Raw genomic sequence first — 23,426 nt, 5'->3', positions numbered from 1 at the left:
ATCAAACCTGCAATACTCTTATTTTGTTTCTCTTAATGAGAGCACTAAACTATTTATCTATTGGCTAACACGGTACCAGACTTTTTCCTTTTTCTTTCTATCAAACCCTTTAAACAGTATTTTGTGGAAGCAGGTGTATCGCAGTCCTCCATCAGTAGTTTGTGGAAGAAGGTATACCACACCCCTCAATCAGTTTTTTGGGGGGGGCAACAGGTATATCACACCTGTTGCAAATAGTTGTTCCGATAGCGATTGTCCCTTTATATAGCTGCGGTACCAGCAGCAGAACCACACACAACTGCTGCACAATACAAATTCACTATATAATTTCTATGTTAGAAAGTATATTATAGGTATATCACACCCCTCAGTTTTTTTTGGGGGGTGTCCTGGGTATTTTATCTGCGCAGTCCTTGAGAGCCACCTAGTGGGACATCAATGTCTCCCCGATGTCATCATGATGTATCTCCTTTGTTCCCCTGTTTTGGTACCCTTCCTTACATGTCTCTTTGCTTGGTGTGGGTTTATGTAATGGTGTGTTGTAATGTCTAGTTTGGTGTTCCATGTCTGGCATGTTTGGTGTTGTTATACAGCATGGTTGCTAGACATTTCCCCTGTCTGTTGTGACCTCCTGTCACGGCTGTTTAAGGGTAACCAGAGCATACACAGTAAGAAGAGCTACTGACCGGACCCAAACTAGGGAAGAGAAAGGGTGACCCCTGTCAGACCCTCAACACTCTCCCTATGCTGCTAAAGCACATGCCCGGATCCAGATGGTGGAACGAGGCATGCCCGCGTACCTTAGACTGATGAGCCCTGTAACCCCTACAATAGTGGAAGGGGCACGGCCACCGATGCCCTGCTCAGAATATGGAGGGAACCGTGGCCACCTCAGATCCAGTCAGGAAATCACCAGGTACACAACAAAGTCTGCACACTTATCTGATGGAGCTGCAGCCGCAGAGAATACGGATCCAAGGGCCGCTGGCAATATCCGGAGTGCTTGCAGCAGCAGAACACAGGTCCAGAGAACTAGTAGCTTAAGAAGTGAAGATACTCAAGGCAGAGCTACAACTGAAAAGAGAAATATAATCCATGCCCTGCAATAGGAGGAGGGGTGATTTAAAGGCAGGGAAATCAAACGCAGGAGAGACAGCTGGGAGTAAAGACCTCATCACAGGGGCGGAGAAACAGAACAGTGAGAACACCTCCAAACTCTAAGTGACATCATCACAGGGGTGGAGACACAGAGCTGTGAGAACGTCTCAAAGCTCTGGTAGTGACACCTCCGGAAGCTGGTGTCAGGGTTCCCCGGAGGGGGAATCACAAGTCAGCGTGCAGCTCTGGGTATGAGCCGTCCTACCATCCAGGTCCGCTCATGCGGTGAAGACTTAGGGTGAGGATTAGGGATGCAATAGGAGGTGATCTGCTCCCTTATCCTATCACGGCCCCAGGCCTAGTTGTATTCTTGTATACCCACCTTATTGTACGGTGGGGAGTTTCCCCCACTTCCCACTATTACATTCTCCCCGGCCAATTTTCACAGTAAAATGGTGCTGGTGCCATTTTGTGCAATTTGTTGTGGAATTCGTATCAAAGTATCAATTTAGTTTGGTCTCAATAACTTCAATAACCTAGGTGTCATGTGTCATATACAGTACAGACCAAAAGTTTGGACACACCTTCTAATTCAAAGAGTTTTCTTTATTTTCATGACTATGAAAATTGTAGATTCACACTGAAGGCATCAAAACTATGAATTAACACATGTGGAATTATATGCATAACAAAAAAGTGTGAAACAACTGAAAATATGTCATATTCTAGGTTCTTCAAAGTAGCCACCTTTTGCTTTGATTACTGCTTTGCACACTCTTGGCATTCTCTTGATGAGCTTCAAGAGGTAGTCACCTGAAATGGTCTTCCAACAGTCTTGAAGGAGTTCCCAGAGATGCTTAGCACTTGTTGGCCCTTTTGCCTTCACTCTGTGGTCCAGCTCATCGCAAACCATCTTGATTGGGTTCAGGTCCAGTGACTGTGGAGGCCAGGTCATCTAGCGCAGCACCCCATCACTCTCCTTCATGGTCAAATAGTCCTTACACAGCCTGGAGGTGTGTTTGGGGTCATTGTCCTGTTGAAAAATAAATGATGGTCCAACTAAACGCAAACCGGATGGAATAGCATGCCGCTGCAAGATGCTGTGGTAGCCATGCTGTCACAACCAGACAGCTGAGAAGCTCTGACAGAAACCTTTCAGAACCTCCTCCTTGAGTTTTCTTGGTTTTGGTTTTCAGTTCCTCATCTCGTTAGCCTCTCTCAGCTGTCATGTAGTTGGACTGATTGCATCCCTTTAAATTCCTCCCCATAATGCATTAGTGTGTGGTTTATACAGCTTCCTGGAGTGTGTGTGCATGCTGATCCTATTTCCCAGTCTTCTACAAGTTAAGTGTTGTACATTAATTTGTGATTTTCTGTATGCTGGATCCCAGGTGACCCTGACTCCCTCCGTGTCTTGTGTAGGGAGCCGGTGGTCGTGTCCCTTAACTATTGTAGGGTGTTCAGGTGTTATATAGTCGAGGTACGAGGATATGCGATCGTCCACCATTGGGATTATCGCATAGGCTGAGCAGTAAGGGAGAGAACCAGGTCTGATGCAGGGGTCTCCCTTTTGTTCCTTAGTTTTGGATCCAGTGAGTCATATATTCATTTTGTATTGTCTTGTTTCCTGTACACCTTCCGTGACACATGCTGGTTCAGTATGCCTTCAATTTTGAATAATTTCTCAACAGTGTCACCAGCAAAGCACCCCCACACCATCACACCTCCTCCTCTATGCTTCACGGTGGGAACCAGGCATGTAGAGTCTATCCGTTCTCCTTTTCTGCGTCGCACAAAGACACGGAAGTTGGAACCAAAGATCTCAAATTTGGACTCATCAGACCAAAGCACAGATTTCCACTGGTCTAATGTCCATTACTTGTGTTCTTTAGCCCAAGCAAGTCTTTTCTGCTTGTTGCCTGTCCTTAGCAGTGGTTTCCTAGCAGATATTCTACCATGAAGGCCTGATTCACACAGTCTCCTCTTAACAGTTGTTCTAGACATGTGTATGCTGCTAGAACTCTGTGTGGCATTGACCTGGTCTCTAATCTGAGCTGCTGTTAACCTGCGATTTCTGAGGCTGGTGACTCGGATGAACTTATCTTCCGCAGCAGAGGTGACTCTTGGTCTTCCTTTCCTGGGGCAGTCCGCATGTGAGCCAGTTTCTTTGTAGCGCTTGATGGTTTTTGTGACTGCACTTGGGGACACTTTCAAAGTTTTTCCAATTTTTCAGACTGACTGACCTTCATTTCTTAAAGTAATGATGGCCATTCGTTTTTCTTTACTTAGAATTTGTATTATGGCAAGAAAAAAGCAGCTAACAGTCTATTCAGTAGGACTCTCAGCTGTGTATCCACCTGACTTCTCCACAACGCAACTGATAGTCCCAACCCCATTTATAAGGCAAGAAATCCCACTTATTAAATCTGACAGGGCACACCTGTGAAGTGAAAACCATTTCAGGTGACTACCTCTTGAAGCTCATCAAGAGAATGCCAAGAGTGTGCAAAGCAGTAATCAAAGCAAAAGGTGGCTACCTAGAATATTACATATTTTCAGTTGTTTCACACTTTTTTGCTATGTATATAATTCCACATGTGTTAATTCTTAGTTTTGATGCCTTCAGTGTGAATCTACAATTTTCATAGTCATGAAAATAAAGAAAACTCTTTGAATGAGAAGGTGTGTCCAAACTTTTGGTCTGTACTGTATTCTTCAATAGGGAAGAGCAAACCCAAACTGCAAAGTTCTTTTTCACTGAAGTCCGGGTTCAGTGTTCGGGTGATTTTATTATCTTCTGCTATAACCATGTTATAACAGAAAATAATAAAGTGAAGTTCGGGTCCCCATTGACTTAAATGGGGTTCGGGTTCGCAGTCAAGTTCAGGTCAAGTTTGGGTCCCGAACTTCCACGGGTTTCTCTTATCTCAACTCATCAATTTAATACATATTTTGATTACTTTTATATGGATATTTCTTTTTGTCTTTAATATATACATAATATTATATACATACATTATTATTGTTATCAATACAACTGATCCCCAGGTAGTTACACCTACAGGTGAAACTCGAAAAAATTGAATATCATGCAAAAGTCTATTTATTTTAGTAATGCAAATTAAAAAGAATAGCATTAATGCAGCTTAAAATTAGAATTTTGTGAAAAGGTTCAATATTCTAGTCTCAAAGTGTCACGCTCTAGTCAGCTAATTAATTCATATCCCCTAAGCAAAGGGTACCTCAAAATTGTGACTTTGGGGTTTCATAAGCTGTAAGCCATAATCATCCAAATTATAACAAATAAAGGCTTGAAATATCTTGCTTTGCATGTAATGATTATTGAGTATTACACATTGTGTTATTGACTATATAAATTATTATTGAAAAAGCATAGTCTAGACAAAGTTCAAAATCAGAACGTACAATACAAGACTGGAAATGCATTAACCTTAACTTTACATCACAGGAAAAATATGATAACCTTTGACCTTCAACTGCAACAAAATGTCTTCTACTGTGTGATCTCGGAAAGTCCAAAAAGTCATGATTGACTCACCTAGTATTTATATGTCATGTTCTTTGTCAGGACTGGACTATCCTCATTGAAAAAGAAAAAATATTTTCTGCCTTTCACTGACATTTGTATGACAGTTGGCAGAAATGAACCGCCTCTTCATTACAGGCAAGCAATTTAAAATGCATTTCACACCCTTTTTTGAATTCACATAATTGCTGTCTTCATATTTTCTTCTGATTTGTGTTAGTCATAGTTCAAATTACAAAGTGCTGCTGCCCTAGAAAGCCCCTAAAGGTTCATGTTACAAAGTCAGTCGACCCAGTGTCTCCTATTGATGTTACTGCTGTCTCATGAATTTCTTTAATTAGGACACATGGGCAATTCTGTAGCATCCAGCAAAATGTCATAGTGAAGGAGGTGATGTTAACATTTCTGTGTTCTAACAGTGGTGAACTGAGTTGTAAATATAATGAAATTAACTGTAGTTTATCATGAATCTATTCTAAAATAAATAATGAGTTTGAATGTTTTTTGCTGCTTTTATTTTGGCTTTTAGGGTCATGAATTAAAAAACAAATTTATGGTCAAGGTTGATCTACTTTAAGCAGGGGCATAGCTATAACGGAAGCAGAGGTAATACTTGTGTCTGGGCCCTGATACATTGAGAGACCAATGGTGCCTCTGTCACATAAGAAGAATATATATATATATTGTGACACAGTGAGAGGTTTGGTCTGGGAAAACAGGTATTTTCCTCCCAGCATGTGCTTCTGGGCTGATTTACAGCCAAGGGAGGTCAAATACCGGACCGGATTTTAAGTGCCAGTCTGGGGTTGGTAGCACCTGGCTGTCCTTAAATAGGAAGCTAGGCTCAGAAGCCAGGTCTCTGTGTTGGCATCTGGGAGCCTTGTGTCTGGATGAAAGCTTGCTACCTGTTTGGCGTGAAAACAGGTTGGTGCTGCTATGGTCAAGTACTCTTTGAGGCAGAATTGCTGCATGGTATGAATTACCACCAACACCACAAGGTGACTTTTTGCTTGATTATGTCTGTCTTGTTTTGTCACTTGCCTAAAGTGTGAATAAAACACTGAACTGTTTGATCCAAATAACTTGTTGTTGCCTGTATACTACTTCCGCTAATCCTGTCTACCAGAGCTAAACCACACAATATAAATGTCACATGCTAGGTAGGGAGCCATGTAACTTATTATAAATTAGCCCCAGAAGCATCAGGTTACACCTCTGGTTGACATATGTATAGCACCAAGGCAGGATTAATATTGGCGCAGTTATAAGGTCAATTTAGAACATATAACTGCACCGCACAAGGGCAAATAAGACGTAGAAATTTTTCCATGCCCTGTTATTGGCTGCATAATGGCAATTTGGATCCCCATTCAGTGCAGCAAGGTGTAATAGGATTGTTCCTATTACCCAGGCTGGGAACTCCCCTACTGAACCCTTTTCTTCTTCAATACTGTGGAATGATTCATCCCTATCCTTTACCTAAACTTCTATACAGCAAAATAAAAGTTTTGAAGTCTTTCATAGCACTGTCTCTAGCGCCTGCTGATGTCTCTCCCTGCACTAAGTACTCTGGAAAATGGCTGAATACAAGATGGCAGAGGCTATTTTTAGGGCTGTGACATCACAGGGCTTCCTGGCTGATGATTAGCTGCATACATTGCATTGTGGGTGATCCCTCATTCCCAGAGATCATTGCTCCATGTCCTAACATGTGCAGCAGCCATTTTAGGAAAAAAAAGCACCACAAAGCAGGAGAAAATTCGGATTCGGTGCAAATTGAATTTTTTCTGAAATTCGGATCGAATTCCACTTCGTCAACTTTGATTCGCTCATCTCTTATCATGAGACCAAAATGACACTTAACAATTGATCAACAGTACAGAAACTCACCATTGCGAGACTTCAAGCAGGATGTTCTCAGAAAGAATTAGCCATTGAGCTTAGAGTGTCATCAGCAGGTTGCAACAGAGATACAGAGAGACTGTAAGAGTTACAGAAAGGCATAGAAGTGGACTTCCATTGGACACATCCCACTCTGGTGACCGCTTCATTGTGAACAATGCTGTGTGGAACCAGATGATGAATGCCACACAACTCCAGGCACATATAAGGGAGGTGAGGGGCACCCAAGTATCACGTCAGACCATTTGAAACAGTTTACATCAACGTGGTCTGATTTCTAGACGACCTGCTATCAATGTCTTGCATGGGCCAGAGAGCATCTATGCTGGATGAGGGACCAGTGGGACTCAGTGCTGTTCACTGATGAAAGTCGATTCACGCTGAGCAGAAATGATGGCCACCAACAATGTTGGAGACGTCAAGGTGAGCGCTATGCATCAGCCACTGGTGAGCCTTTGGTTTGGTAGTGTTACAGTGTGTGCAGGTGTGTCTAATCAATAAAAAAAACTGCCCTGCACTTTTTGAATGGTACAGTGACAAGCCCATACTACTTTATAGTAGTATCATTGATAGAAGTATCATCATTAATCCAGTAATTGTGCCTCTGCATGAACTACACAGGCCTAATTTCATCTTCATAGATGCCAATGTGCCAGCTCATCGAGGCTGCATCTTTAGGGACTGGCTGCTGGAGACTGGGGTATCTCAAATGGAGTGGCCTGTGTAGAGTCGCTGTATAAAGGCTCATAACTCTGTACCCCAGAACCTCAATGACCTGACGGCCGCCCTTCAAGAAGAGTGGGATGCCATGTCTCAGCAGACAATAAGTCAACTTGTGAACAGCATGATACATCATTGTTAAGCTTTAATTGATGCTCAAGGCCACATGACAAGTTATTGAGACATTGACTTTTTGTGTGGGGAAGTACCCACCACTGTTGTTGGCTTTTGTTTCAATAAATTGTTTAAGATGAGTAAATGACCATTGCATGCTTCTACTTAAATATAAATTTTGCCTGAAAGCCTAATATCCCTTTTTGTGAGTAGTGTATAGCGCAAACTTGCCAAATCTTGGAACTTCTGGGAGGCTCCTACAAAAAAGGGAGACCTCCTGAACTCCCAGCAGAGTTGACAAATCACCCGCACAGCCCATGGAGGACACATCATGAAAGGGGGTGTAGTCTAGGAAAAGAGAGTGTTCACACTGAAATAAATTGTCTCCTGCTAGCGAACTTGTTAATGTTGACCAAAAGCTATAGTATGGTGCGTGGTGCATTGAAAATTCTTCATGGTTTACCCCAAAGTGTACAAGTCTTACTAAATCTTGTCCAGTATGTGGTAGAGGAAGTCTTTGCATTAGTTGGGGGCCCCGATGAATGGAGTGCTCTGTTCTCTCCTGTATAGCATGGCCTTCAACAAGACAAGAGACATTGGTGCATCATGGACTCCTATAATTCTTTGTATATGCAACTGGGGAATCTGTTACAGATTTTTTATGGTGGACCCAAGACCTTGGGACAGCTCTGACTCTAATCCATGTATGGGGCACATTTATCATTTAAGACAGGGTTTGAGACAAGTTTAATTTGGAACAGGTGGCCTATTTTGAGTGAGCGTTGCAGGCCATTGATACATTTTTAGCAAAAATAAAAGTGAGACTTTTCCATTTGCACCTATAAAAAGCGTCCAAATTAGACCACAACACTTGTACACAGACATGGCGCATTATGAAGCTGATCCACAGCCAATGACCAACCTCTTAGCTGAGTTTCTTGCTGCAAAAATGGGAAGCCAAGAAACTGTGCCAAAGCATAAAATTCGAACACAATAGCCATGTCATCTCTTTTGGGAACTGAACAGGTTTGCACGCGAGGAAAGAGTTGCTCGGGTAATGGGGGGGCCAGACACATAATTTTCTGTGGGGCCCATTGCCATGTCCAAAAACACCTATACTAATAAAATATAAAAATATTTATCCTGTACGGCAAATAGCGCAATGGAAAAGAAAAGAAAAACGGCTGATTCACCATTTTTTCTTCACTTCACTTAGCCCAAAACTTTTTATAAAATGTGATCAAATAGTCACACACACTCCAAAATGGTATCATTAAAAACTATGTCTCACAAAAAATGAGCCCCCACACAGCTCAGTAGGCATAACTGTAAATAAGTTATAGGAGTCCGAATATGGTGATGTAAAAAAAAAAGAAAACAAATATATACAGGTCCTTTTCAAAATATTAGCATATTGTGATAAAGTTCATTATTTTCTGTAATGTACTGATAAACATTAGACTTTCATATATTTTAGATTCATTACACACCAACTGAAGTAGTTCAAGCCTTTTATTGTTTTAATATTGATGATTTTGGCATACAGCTCATGAAAACCCAAAATTCCTATCTCAAAAAATTAGCATATTTCATCCAACCAATAAAAGAAAAGTGTTTTTAATACAAAAAAAGTCAACCTTCAAATAATGATGTTCAGTTATGCACTCAATACTTGGTCGGGAATCCTTTTGCAGAAATGACTGCTTCAATGCGGCGTGGCATGGAGGCAATCAGCCTGTGGCACTGCTGAGGTGTTATGGAGGCCCAGGATGCTTCGATAGCGGCCTTAAGCTCATCCAGAGTGTTGGGTCTTGCGTCTCTCAACTTTCTCTTCCCAATATCCCACAGATTCTCTATGGGGTTCAGGTCGGGAGAGTTGGCAGGCCAATTGAGCACAGTAATACCATGGTCAGTAAACCATTTACCAGTGGTTTTGGCACTGTGAGCAGGTGCCAGGTCGTGCTGAAAAATGAAATCTTCATCTCCATAAAGCTTTTCAGCAGATGGAAGCATGAAGTGCTCCAAAATCTCCTGATAGCTAGCTGCATTGACCCTGCCCTTGATAAAACACAGTGGACCAACACCAGCAGCTGACATGGCACCCCAGACCATCACAGACTGTGGGTACTTGGGGTACTTGACACTGGACTTCAGGCATTTTGGCATTTCCCTCTCCCCAGTCTTCCTCCAGACTCTGGCACCTTGATTTCCGAATGACATGCAACAGTCCAGTGCTGCTTCTCTGTAGCCCAGGTCAGGCGCTTCTGCCGCTGTTTCTGGTTCAAAAGTGGCTTGACCTGGGGAATGCGGCACCTGTAGCCCATTTCCTGCACACACCTGTACACGGTGGCTCTGGATGTTACTACTCCAGACTCAGTCCACTGCTTCCGCAGGTCCCCCAAGGTCTGGAATCGGTCATTCTCCACAATCTTCCTCAGGGTCCGGTCACCTCTTCTCGTTGTGCAGCGTTTTCTGCCAGACTTTTTCCTTCCCACAGACTTCCCACTGAAGTGCCTTGATACAGCACTCTGGGAACAGCCTATTCGTTCAGAAATTTCTTTCTGTGTCTTACCCTCTTGCTTGAGGGTGTCAATGATGGCCTTCTGGACAGCAGTCAGGTCGGCAGACTTACCCATGATTGCGGTTTTGAGTAATGAACCAGTCTGGGAGTTTTTAAAAGCCTCAGGAATCTTTTGCAGGTGTTTAGAGTTAATTAGTTGATTCAGATGATTTGTTTAATAGCTCGTTTAGAGAACCTTTTCATGATATGCTAATTTTTTGAGATAGGAAAGTTGGGTTTTCATGAGCTGTATGCCAAAATCATCAATATTAAAACAATAAAAGGCTTGAACTACTTCAGTTGGTGTGTAATGAATCTAAAATATATGAAAGTCTAATGTTTATCAGTACATTACAGAAAATAATGAACTTTATCACAATATGCTAATTTTTTGAGAAGGACCTGTATATATATGTTAAAAGTTTAGATTTTTTTTCCAGTATTAACCACCTCCGGACCGCCTAACGCACATGTGCGTTCCGGAGGTGGCAGCGCTGCGCACAGTCACGCATATACGCGTCATCTCGCGAGACGCGAGATGACGCGAGTATGCGCCCGCGCGTGCGCAGTTCGCGCCGGCATTTCGTTCAGGACCATTTCGTCAGCAACCTGCCAGCCAATGATCGTGGCTGGCAGGTTGCTGATTTTTAAAAAAGCCAATCACAGAGCCATATAGCAGATCATATTAGTAAATATGATCTGTTATATGGCTGCCCTGCTCCTCTGCTGGTTCTTTTCGTCGGTTGGATCCAGCAGAGGAGCAGGCTTCACAGTGAGTACACCAAACACTACACTATAGCCCCTGATCACCCCCCTGAACCCCAATTAACCCTTTGATCACCCCTTTGATCACCCCTGTCAATCACAAGTGAAAAGAAAAAAGTGATCAGTGCAAACTGTCACTTTTTTTTTTCACTGTTATTGACCGTTAGGTTTTAGGTATAGTTTAGGTCCCTTGGTTAGGTAGTTAGCGATCAGTTAGCGCCCAGCCCACCGCACCGCAGTCCGTTATTCGCTGATTAGCGTATCGCTAATCAGCATTTGTACTTTTATAGTATCTGGAAGTGATCAAAACTGATCACGGTCAGATCTATAATAGTACTAGTGTCACTTTAGTTCGTCCCTCCACCCAAAACGCAGTGTTTGCCCGATCAGGCCTGATCGGTCGCCCACACGTGCGTTCACCCACACCCGCCCCACCGCAGTGACAAAAAAAATTTTTTTTTGATCACTGCACATTCACTTTACACGCACTGCGGCGATAAAAAAATCAGTTTTGATATTTTTTATCAACCGCAGCGGCCTCCGGTACTTCGCTAGCCTCCCCTTTGTAAGACAGGCTTGCTTTTTTTTTCTTGGGTAGTCTCAGGGAATACCCCTAAATTTAGTTGCCCATATGTCTAACAGGGGGTATTCCTCTGAAGAGGCCTACAGGCTTCTGACCCAGTCGGATGAGGAGTGGGAACCCTCATCTGATGAATCCAGCGGGTCAGAATACGAACCTGTAGAAAGCAGTGGCTCTCTGACCCAAAGTTCGGACGAGGAGGCTGAGGTCCCTGATACCACCAGGCGTACCCGGCCCCGTGTCGCTAGACCGCAGGTTGCGCAGGATCCGCTTCAAGAGCAGCAGAGTGGGGCTGGTGCTGTCGGATTACGTGGTGAGGCATACACCAGCAGCCCAGCCCTCCCTGGACCTAGTACCAGCACTGCCGTACAACCTGGTGAAGTAGCGAGCACCAGAAGGGCAGTTGAAGCTGGTACGGTGGCACGTGCAGTAGTGACCCCGTCGCAGCCACCGCAAAGACGTGCCCGTAGAGCCCCTAGAATCCCAGAGGTGCTGGCAAACCCTGATTGGCAGTCCCCAACTTCAGCCGCACCTGTAGTTTTCCCTTTCACTGCCCAGTCTGGAGTTCGGGTTGAGACAGCTCAGATCGGTTCGGCCCTGGGATTTTTTGAGCTGTTCTTGACTGCGGAGCTTTTAGACATAGTTGTGGCCGAAACAAACAGGTATGCCACACAATTTATCACCGCTAACCCGGGAAGCTTTTATGCCCAGCCTTTCCGGTGGAAACCAGTCCAAGTTTCCGAACTTAAAACTTTTCTGGGCCTCCTCCTCAACATGGGCCTGACAAAAAAGCATGAATTGCGGTCATATTGGTCCACGAACCCGATTCATCACATGCCCATGTTCTCTGCTGCCATGTCCAGGGCACGTTTTGAGGCCATCCTGCGGTTCCTGCACTTTAGTGACAACACCGCCTCCCGTCCCAGGGGCCACCCTGCTTTTGACCGGCTCCACAAAATTCGGCCCCTCATAGACCATTTCAACCAGAAATTTGCAGATATTTATACCCCAGAGCAAAACATCTGCATAGACGAGTCCCTGATACATTTTACCGGGCGCCTTGGCTTCAAACAATACATCCCAAGCAAGCGCGCCCGGTATGGGGTCAAATTGTATAAGCTCTGTGAAAGGGCCACAGGCTATACCCACAAATTTTGGGTCTATGAGGGAAAAGATCAGACCCTGGAGCCGGTCGGTTGCCCTGACTACCTGGGGAGCAGTGGGAAGACAGTTTGGGACTTGGTGTCACCCTTATTTGGCAAGGGGTACCATCTTTATGTGGACAATTTTTACACAAGTGTGGCCCTCTTTAGGCATTTGTTTCTAGAACGGATTGGCGCCTGTGGTACCGCGCGAACTAGTCGCGCGGGCTTCCCCCAACGGCTCGTTACCACCCGTCTTGCAAGGGGGCAGAGGGCCGCACTGTGTAACGAAAGAACTGCTCGCGGTGAAATGGAGAGACAAGCGTGACGTTTACATGCTCTCCTCCATTCACGCAGACACGACAATACAAATTGAGCGAGCAACCCGTGTCATTGAAAAGCCCCTCTCAGTCCACGACTATAACCACCACATGGGAGGGGTCGACTTCAATGACCAGATGTTGTCTCCGTATTTAGTTTCCTGACGCACCAGACGCTGGTATAAGAAGGTGTCTGTATATTTAATTCAATTGGCTCTGTACAATAGTTTTGTTCTCTACAGTAAGGCTGGGAGAACTGGATCCTTCCTCAAATTTCAGGAAGAGATCATCGAGAACCTCCTGTATCCAGGAGGTTCCGTGGCCCCAACCACCAGTGTAGTTAGCCGTCTACACGAGCGACATTTCCCCAATGTCGTTCCTGGTACCTCAACCCAACCGTCACCCCGAAAAAGATGTCGTGTCTGTAGCAGGAGTGGAATAAGGCGTGACACCCGCTATTTCTGTCCTGACTGTCCGGACCACCCTGCCCTATGCTTTGGAGAGTGTTTCCGGAAGTACCACTCACAGGTACACTATTAGCATAGGGATCATCTCACCAGGATAGGCACACAGGGCTATTAGGGCCCATTCACTCACTGCTGCTGCAAACGTCTCCTTTCACATGGGACAAAGTGCATAACGCACTTCGCCACATCTTTGGGCGATTTGCGCTTTGCACATTGTCCCATGGGGAAGGAGAGGTTTGTTCTATAAAGGTAAAAAAAACAAAAAACAAAAAAAAAAAACAGGTAAGCAAACAGGTTAATGTTTAGTTCCAAAAGTTCAAGTTACATGTTCTGTTCCAAAGTTAATAAAATTATTGCGTTGTGGCCTGTTTTTTTTTTTTTTTTTTTTTTTTTTTACCTTCCAGGTGGACCAACCGATCGACTAGCTGCAGCACCGATGTGCATTCTGACAGAAGCATTGCGCTGCTGTCAGATTACACGCAAGTCGGTGTATGCGGCGCTGCAAGACGGGATTTTCTCCTCTGCAGTGACAGATACGTTTGCCGAGGCATACGAGCTGAGGAGGAGGCGGCGTTCCTATGCTTTGGCAAGCACTTTGTATATATATATATATAAATAAAAAAATCCCGGCAATGATTTATTCATCCACATCGATTGATGTGAATGGAGAAATCTGGTTTGCCAGGGCATACGAGCTAAGTGGGTATGGATGTAGGGCGGAGCTCCTATGTCCTGGCAGACGCCTTTCCCCTCCATTTTTTTTTTTTGGCAGAGATTTTTTCATCCACATTGATCGATGCGAATGAAGAAATCTGTGCCGTTCATTTTTTTCTTTCAGCCCAGAGGCTGAACGGAAAAAAAAATCTCATTACCTGTATGCTCAATATAAGGAGAATAGCAGAAACTCCTAATGCTGGCCATACATGTAATGATTGCGGAGACCCTCAAATGCCAGGGCAGTACAAACACCCCACAACTGACCCCATTTTGGAAAGGAGACACCCCAAGGTATTTGCTGAGGGGCATATTGAGTCCATGAAAGATTTAAATTTTTGTCCTAAGTTAGCGGAAAGTGAGACTTTGTGATAAAAAAAAAAAATAATCAATTTCCGCTAACTTATGCAAAAAAAAAAAAAATTCTATGAACTTTCCAGGCCCCTCATTGGATACCTTGGGGTGTCTTCTTTCCAAAGTGGGGTCACATGTGGGGTATTTATACTGCCCTGGCTTTTTAGGGGCCCTAAAGCGTGAGAAGAAGTCTGGGATCCAAATGTCTAAAAATGCCCTCCTAAAAGGAATTTGGGCCCCTTTGCGCATCTAGGCTGCAAAAAAGTGTCACACATCTGGTATCGCCGTACTCAGGAGAAGTTGGGGAATGTGTTTCGGGGTGTCATTTTACATATACCCATGCTGGGTGAGAAAAATATCTTGGTCAAATGCCAACTTTGTATAAAAAAATGGGAAAAGTTGTCTTTTGCCAAGATATTTCTCTCACCCAGCATGGGTATATGTAAAATGACACCCCAAAACACATTCCCCAACTTCTCCTGAGTACGGCGATACCAGATGTGTGACACTTTTTTTATGCCAAGGTGGGCAAAGGGGCACATATTCCAAAGTGCACCTTTCGGATTTCACCGGTCATTTTTTACAGATTTTGATTGCAAAGTACTTCTCACACATATGGGCCCCTAAATTGCCAGGGCAGTATAACTACGCCACAAGTGACCCCATTTTGGAAAGAAGACACCCCAAGGTATTCCGTGAGGGGCATGGCGAGTTCCTAGAATTTTTTATTTTTTGTCGCAAGTTAGTGGAATATGAGACTTTGTAAGGAAAAAAGAGAAAAGAAAAATCATCATTTTCCGCTAACTTGTGACAAAAAATAAAAAATTCTAGGAACTCGCAGTGCCCCTCACGGAATACCTTGGGGTGTCTTCTTTCCAAAATGGGGTCACTTGTGGCGTAGTTATACTGCCCTGGCAATTTAGGGGCCCAAATGTATGAGAAGTACCTTGCAATCAAAATGTGTAAAAAATGGCCTGCAAAATCTGAAAGGTGCACTTTGGAATATGTGCCCCTTTGCCCACCTTGGCAGCAAAAAAGTGCGACACATCTGGTATCGCCGTACTCAGGAGAAGTTGGGGAATGTGTTTTGGGGTGTCATTTTACATATACCCATGCTGGATGAGAGAAATATCTTGGCAAAAACACAACTTTTCCCATTTTTTTATACAAAGTTGGCATTTGACCAAGATATTTTTCTCACCCAGCATGGGTATATGTAAAATGACACCCCAAAACACATTTCCCAACTTCTCCTGAGTACGGCGATACCAGATGTGTCACACTTTTTTGCTGCCAAGGTGGGCAAAGGGGCACATATTCCAAAGTGCACCTTTCGGATTTCACCGGTCATTTTTTACAGATTTTGATTGCAAAGTACTTCTCACACATATGGGCCCCTAAATTGCCAGGGCAGTATAACTACGCCACAAGTGACCCCATTTTGGAAAGAAGACACCCCAAGGTATTCCGTGAGGGGCATGGCGAGTTCCTAGAATTTTTTATTTTTTGTCGCAAGTTAGTGGAATATGAGACTTTGTAAGGAAAAAAGAGAAAAAAAAAAATCATCATTTTCCGCTAACTTGTGACAAAAAATAAAAAATTCTAGGAACTCGCCATGCCCCTCACGGAATACCTTGGGGTGTCTTCTTTCCAAAATGGGGTCACTTGTGGCGTAGTTATACTGCCCTGGCAATTTAGGGGCCCAAATGTGTGAGAAGTACCTTGCAATCAAAATGTGTTAAAAATGGCCTGCAAAATCTGAAAGGTGCACTTTGGAATATGTGCCCCTTTGCCCACCTTGGCAGCAAAAAAGTGTGACACATCTGGTATCGCCGTACTCAGGAGAAGTTGGGGAATGTGTTTTGGGGTGTAATTTTACATATACCCATGCTGGATGAGAGAAATATCTTGGCAAAAGACAACTTTTCCCATTTTTTTATACAAAGTTGGCATTTGACCAAGATATTTCTCTCACCCAGCATGGGTATATGTAAAATGACACCCCAAAACACATTCCCCAACTTCTCCTGAGTACGGCGATACCAGATGTGTCACACTTTTTTGCTGCCAAGGTGGGCAAAGGGGCACATATTCCAAAGTGCACCTTTTGGATTTCACCGGTCATTTTTTACACATTTTGATTGCAAAGTTCTTCTCACACATTTGGGCCCCTAAATTGCCAGGGCAGTATAACTACCCGACAAGTGACCCCATTTTGGAAAGAAGACACCCCAAGGTATTCCGTGAGGGGCATGGCGAGTTCCTAGAATTTTTTATTTTTTGTCGCAAGTTAGTGGAATATGAGACTTTGTAAGAAAAAATTAAAAAAATAAAATCATCATCATTTTCCGCTAACTTGTGACAAAAAATAAAAAGTTCTATGAACTCATTATGCCCATCAGCAAATACCTTAGGGTGTCTACTTTCCGAAATGGGGTCATTTGTGGGGGTTTTCTACTGTTTGGGCATTGTAGAACCTCAGGAATCATGACAGGTGCTCAGAAAGTCAGAGCTGTTTCAAAAAGCGGAAATTCACATTTTTGTACCATAGTTTGTAAATGCTATAACTTTTACCCAAACCATTTTTTTTTTTTCCCAAACATTTTTTTTTTATCAAAGACATGTAGAACAATAAATTTGGCGAAAAATTTATATATGGATGTCGTTTTTTTTGCAAAATTTTACAGCTGAAAGTGAAAAATGTCATTTTTTTGCAAAAAAATCGTTACATTTTGATTAATAACAAAAAAAGTAAAAATGCCAGCAGCAATGAAATACCACCAAATGAAAGCTCTATTAGTGAGAAGAAAAGGAGGTAAAATTCATTTGTATGGTAAGTTGCATGACCGAGCGATAAACGGTGAAAGTAGTGTAGTGCCGAAGTGTAAAAAGTGCTCTGGTCATGAAGGGGGTTTCACCTAGCGGGGCTGAAGTGGTTAAAGCACAAAAAATCTATACAAATGTGACATCTTTGTAATTATATTGACCCAGACAATAAAGTGTAAAGGTCAGTTTTGCTACATAGGGAACGCTGTAGGGACAAAACCTGTTAAATTGTGGGGGAATTGCATTTTTTTTTTAACAATTCCACGCCGTTTGGAATTTTTTTCCCGCTTCCCACTACAGTGTATGCCATACTAAATGGTAGTATTAGAAAGTACAACTTGTCAAAAAAAAAAAACTTATATGTGTAACTGGGAGCCGGCACAGTGCTTTTCCCCTCAAGCTGGCGTCCTTGTCTCCATGGTGACAAGGGGCAGGGAGTACCCGGCCACGCACGATTCCTCAGCGTGGCCGGCATCCTCCATCCCCTAGACAACGAGCAGCTGGGGAACTGACCTCCAATGTCAATGAATCGGCGCTCAGCTTTACTGAGGTGTGGGACATGGATCACATGACCCATCTAGTGGACCTATTTAAACAGGTAACCTGCTGGCCACAGGTTACCTGTGATTGGTTTTACTTTATCTAGTGTTTCCAGTTTGTGCGACTTCTACCTTTTGACCTCGACTTGTACTTGACTCTGACCTGGTTCTATCCCCTGTATTGACGCGATCTCCTGGCTCCTGACGTCGGCTTGTATTTGACCCTTACATGGTGTTACCCCTGGTACTAATGCAACCTCCTGGTCTTTGACCTCGGCTTGTATTCACTTGGCATTGTAGTTTATTGTGTGCTTTTGTACCCTCCTATCCTTTACCTGGGCCCTTTGCTCTATTGCTATTCTGTGCCGGCCTGGAAGCCTTACTTCTGTGTGATCTGTCTCACTATGGTGTACGCTCTGTGTTGTTCCTTTTCTTAGGCCCCTGCACGTACGTAACCTAGGGACTGCCTCCCAGTTGTCAGTTAGGATGGACCGCACAAGTAGGTAGGCATAGAGTTGTGGGTGGAGTTTAGGGCTGCACTCATCCCCACTTATTGTGACAATATGGCTATATGAGCATAAAAATAAAAAAGTTATGGCTCCGTGAAGACAGCGAAGAAAAATTAAACCGCAAAAATTAAAAATACTCAGGCATTCAAGGGGTCAATATGCAGCTAAGATATAGAACTTAGACCTAAATGTATTAGAGCTAAATGTACTGTATTATCATCTGTGATTTGTATGTTTTCTGCAGCCTAGACATGTATATTGTAATAAATGTATTGCCACCTTACATGCTAGAAATTTGGCCAGAGATCCGAGGAAGCTGTGTTTTAGATCAGGCGGATAAATGATGCCCGGGTAGGAGCTGGCGTGAGATACAACTTTTTTTGAAACATTTTGAAACGTCCCAACTAGGGATGAGTGGATCCGTTATGCTAGCCATAGACTTTTATTATGACGGAATGCATAATGGAATGCCGCTAAAGGCATTGGATACATTCTGTCAATCCTGGACTTATTTAGTTTGTTTTAAATTCAAGGAAAAATAAAGTCTCTACAAAATGTGATCTCTCTTTTATATAAAAATCCAAAGGGTTCTAGTATTAATAAATATCTCCTTTCTCTTTGAAAATGCTATGGGAGGGACACATCAAGAGTATGCAGCATATTATCCATCAGATGATCCGTCATATTATCTGCCACTACTTACTCGTCTTTTCCATCTAGGATAAAGTAGTTGTTTTGATGCGTGAAATTTCAGGAGGGAAGTTGATAACTAAGGAGAAAAGGAAAACAGTTGCTGCTTTGATAACTCTGATCACAGACAAGTAAAAACCTTGATTCATGTCCTCTGTTACCTACATATTGCAGACTTCAAAGACAAAATGGAAGACAGTAGGAGACAATGCATGTTGCTTGTTTACGATCTGTAGAACTCCTATATTCATATGAACGTAAAGAGATTGTGCAGCGATCCAGCATTGGACAACCCCTCTAATTAGCTGTTTGACGGGGTAGTGGTACTCATGTTTGTGCCCTTTGCAGTGGCAAACGCAGTGTAATTGCAACTGCTTGTCCCATTCACGTGCCGGGAGTTCGACCCTTCCGACCAGATATTCATGACCTATCCTGCGGATAGGTCCCCACTATTATAACACTGCACAACCCATTTAAGCCCAAATACTAATATGTTACACATCCATAGTTATCCAATGTGCATTAAGATGTCCATTACAAATAGTGATAAGTAGCATAGGTAATATTAGTTTTTGCAATATTTAGCAAATTTTTGGGCATAATATATTTGCAATAAATTCACTAATTCACGAATTTGTGATCTCCAGTCATTATTTTCGCAACTTCACATTTTATCCGCATTTCCGGATCCGGCCGCACAATGTGCAGCCCCATAGAAATGAATGTTTCCGCAATGCCGTTTCACAAAATGCGGAACAGAATTGCGGACGTGTGAATGTACCCTTATCCCCATGCATTCTGAATTGGAGAATAATCCATTCAGGATGCACCAGGATTTATTAAATTCAGCCATTTTGACTGTTCAGGATGGAGATATAATACCTCAGCATGCTGCAGTTTTATCTCCGGACAAAAAATCTGAACACCTGCCTGAATGCTGTATCCGCCATTTTATTCCCATAGGAATGTATTAGTGCCAGATCCGACATTCAAAATACCTCAATGCCGTATCCATCCTGCACAGACCCCCAAAAATATAAAATAAATAAATACCAGATCTGTTTTTCCGGATGACACCGGAAAGATGGATCCGGCATCTCAATGCATTTGTAAGACGGATCAGGATCCTGATCAGTCTTACAAATGCCATCAGTTGGCATACGTTTTGACGGATCCGGCAGGCAGCTCCGTCGACGGAACTGCTTGCCGGATCACTCTGCCGCAAGTGTGAAAGTATTGTTATGACATCACAGCACTATGTCTGTAGCATGTATGTATGGACAGCAGAGAAACAGTAATTCCTATCACACTACCTAACACCCTGCATTGGAATCAGCTACACTATATCACTGTCTAACCTGCACTGACTATCTCCCACTAACTATCTGTATTATATATATATGAAATAACTAACTATCTAATGTAATTGGCTACCAAATTGTTACCGGACAGAAAAAAATCGCTAAGAATTGTCTCCATTTGCCATTGCTTGGGGCTTATTGTCTTGAGGTGTCTTGGTGACCAGCATCTGATTATCTTAATATATTTTTCCCTGACTCCTGGTGTGCCGACCTCCCAGCCCCTCTTTGGGTCCTATTCCTCTCTCTTGTGTTCCACCTTTGTGCTGCCTTTTTTTTATCTTCATGTATGTATTTTATATTGTCAATAAAGTTTATTTATATTTACTATGCGAAGATTTTTGTGCAATTTCTTTGGTGATATCTAATGTAATTGGATAAGGAATAGGATCCAGATGAAAGCAGAGAGCACAGCAAAGTCACTGCTCTCTCCATCTCAGAACTGCAAAAAAAAAACAGCAGAAAATGGCTTCTGGGGAGTTTCTTATATACTGTAGTAAAGGGGTAGGCAACTTTCCTATTGGTTGCTAGGGATGTTGCTAAGCTCTGGCAAAGATATTGCAGCCTTCTCATTGGCCCACAAGCAAGAAGGGAGGTTACTGATGAAAAAAATATCTAGAATATTTGCGATTACGAATAGATAGTCCTATATTCTACATCTTTGCGAATTCTCGAAGTGCCGATATTCATGATAAAAATTTGCGATCAACACTAATACAAATTCATTGCATTAGAAATAAACAAATGCCCTTCCACCTTTGGTTATCACTGGCTGTGTAATCATCAAGATCTATATTAGGGCTCGTTCACACGACCGTATGGCTTTTTCAGTGTTTTGTGGGCCGTTTTTAACGGATCCGTTTTATAGTTTTTTTTTTGTTTCAGTATTGTTTCCGGTTCCGTTCCGTTTTTCCATATGGCATATACAGTATACAGTAATTGCATAGAAAAAAATGGACTTGGCAGAATATTTTTAATAAATGATATACGGAGTTCATAAAAAAAAAATTGTGGACCCATTAACTTGAATGCAGCTATGGAACGTTATTTGTGTGCAATAATAGGACATGTTCTATCTTTTGAACGGAAGGGAAAAACTGAAATATGGAAAATTGAATGCATACGGAGTACATTCATTTTTTTTGCAGAACCACTGAAATGAATGTTAGACAAAACATACAATGCAACAGCTCACTGCAAACCAAATAAAGTACAAAATTGTGTCACAGTTGCAAATGCTATACTAATAAGTTAGAGATGCTTGGCAAATCGTTTTGTACAAAATTATTTGAGCCCGTCTGCCGCATGTCAAGGCGATCTCTAGTTAGACGGGTTCCTAACACTAAATTCTGTTATGTGCCATAACGGCTATCATATAATTCAGCAAGTGTAGGTTCCACATGCATGCTGACGGGCTCAAATAATTTTGTACAAAATGATTTGCCAAGCATCTCTAACTTATTAGTATAGCATTTGCAACTGTGACGCGATTTTGTACTTTATTTGGTTTGCAGTGAGCTGTTTCATTGTATGTTTTGTCTAACAGTCTTGTTCTCAGCCATAGCAACGTTCTCCTGCGCTTTTGGGATGTGCTGACTGACCCCCTTTTTCCTTTGCAGTTTGTACTGGAGGTGTGGCTGCCTCCCCAGCCGTGCACTCCTGATCAGCTTGTCTGCCACATAGGCTGATTTTAACTAGTGTGAGTATATAGCTTGGCCTGCTCCCCCTCACTCACTGAGGCCATCTGGCACCAGGAGAGAGATAGTGTGTGGACTCTCATTGCAGTCCTTGGTGGCCATTTGGCACCGGGAGTGGTGTGGAGTGGGCCCGGCATGCATGTTGGTACCTGCTTTCCTAGGATATAATGGAGGCCAAATTGGCACCAAAAAAATGACAGAAATTAAAGCGGGCCCAGCATGCATGTGGAACCTACACTTGCTGAATTATATGGTAGCCGTTATGGCACATAACAGATAGAATTTTGTGTTAGGAACCCGTCTAACTAGAGATCACCTTGACGTGCGGCAGACGGGCTCAAATAATTTTGTAAAAAATGATTTGCCAAGCATCTCTAACTTATTAGTATAGCATTTGCAACTGTGATGCAATTTTGTACTTTATTTGGTTTGCAGTGAGCTGTTGCATTGTATGTTTTGTCTAGCAGTCTTGTTCTCAGCCATAGCAACGAGCTCCTGTGCTTTTGGGATGTGCTGACTGACCCCCTTTTCCCTTTGCACTGAAATGAATGGTTCCGTATATGGATCGTTTACGGAACGCAAAAAACAGCCTGTATACAGAACGTAAAAAACGTTAGTGTGAACAAGCCCTTATACTTAAGGCTCATGCACACGACAGTATTTTGTGTTCAGTATACTGGCAGTTTTTTTAGTTCAGTATGCGGTACATATACTGAACCATACATTTCAATGGTTCAGCAAAAAAAAAAAAACTGGTGTCTCCGTGTGCATTCCGTTTCAGTATTTCCATATTTCCATACTGTGATAAGATAGAGCATGTCCTATTCTTGTCCGCAAATCAGGGTGCTTGGCTCCATTCAAGTCAATGGGTCCGCAAAAAATACTGAACACATACGGAAATGCATCAGTATGTCTTCCGTATCCGTTCTGTTTTTGCGGAACCATCTATTGAAAATGTTATGCCCAGCCCAATTTTTTCTATGTAATTACTGCATACTGTATATGGCATACGGGAAAATGGAAAGGAAACACAATGGGACAAAAAAAAACTGAACAACAGATCCTTAAAAAAAAGGACCGCAAAACACTGAAAAACCCATAAGGTCGTGTGCATGAGCCCTTAGTCTGTGTTTGCTCTTTTATTTTTGTCTCCTAAGATGTATAACATTGGCTTCTACCTCACAGTTTTTTTTTGTTTGTTTGGTTTTTATAGGCTGAACCGGATGGATATATACAGTTGAAACCAGAAGCTTACATACACTATATAAAAATACACATATGCATGTTTTTCTCAATACCTGACATGAAATCAGAATAAACCTTTCCTGTTTTTGGGCAATTAGGATTACCATAATTATTATTATTTACCAAATGCCAGAATAATGAGAGAGAGAATGTTTTAAGGCATTTTTATTACTTTCTGCAAAGTCAAAAGTTTACACACATTTATTAATATTTGGTACCATTGCCTTTAAACTGTATGACTTGGGTCAAACGTTTTGGATATCCTTCCACAAGCTTCTC

This window comes from Bufo gargarizans, chromosome 3, assembly GCF_014858855.1.
Source record: "Bufo gargarizans isolate SCDJY-AF-19 chromosome 3, ASM1485885v1, whole genome shotgun sequence".
NCBI classification, from domain to species: Eukaryota; Metazoa; Chordata; class Amphibia; order Anura; family Bufonidae; genus Bufo; species Bufo gargarizans.
The sequence above is the reverse complement of the archived record's forward strand: the minus strand, read 5'-3'. Positions refer to the sequence as shown.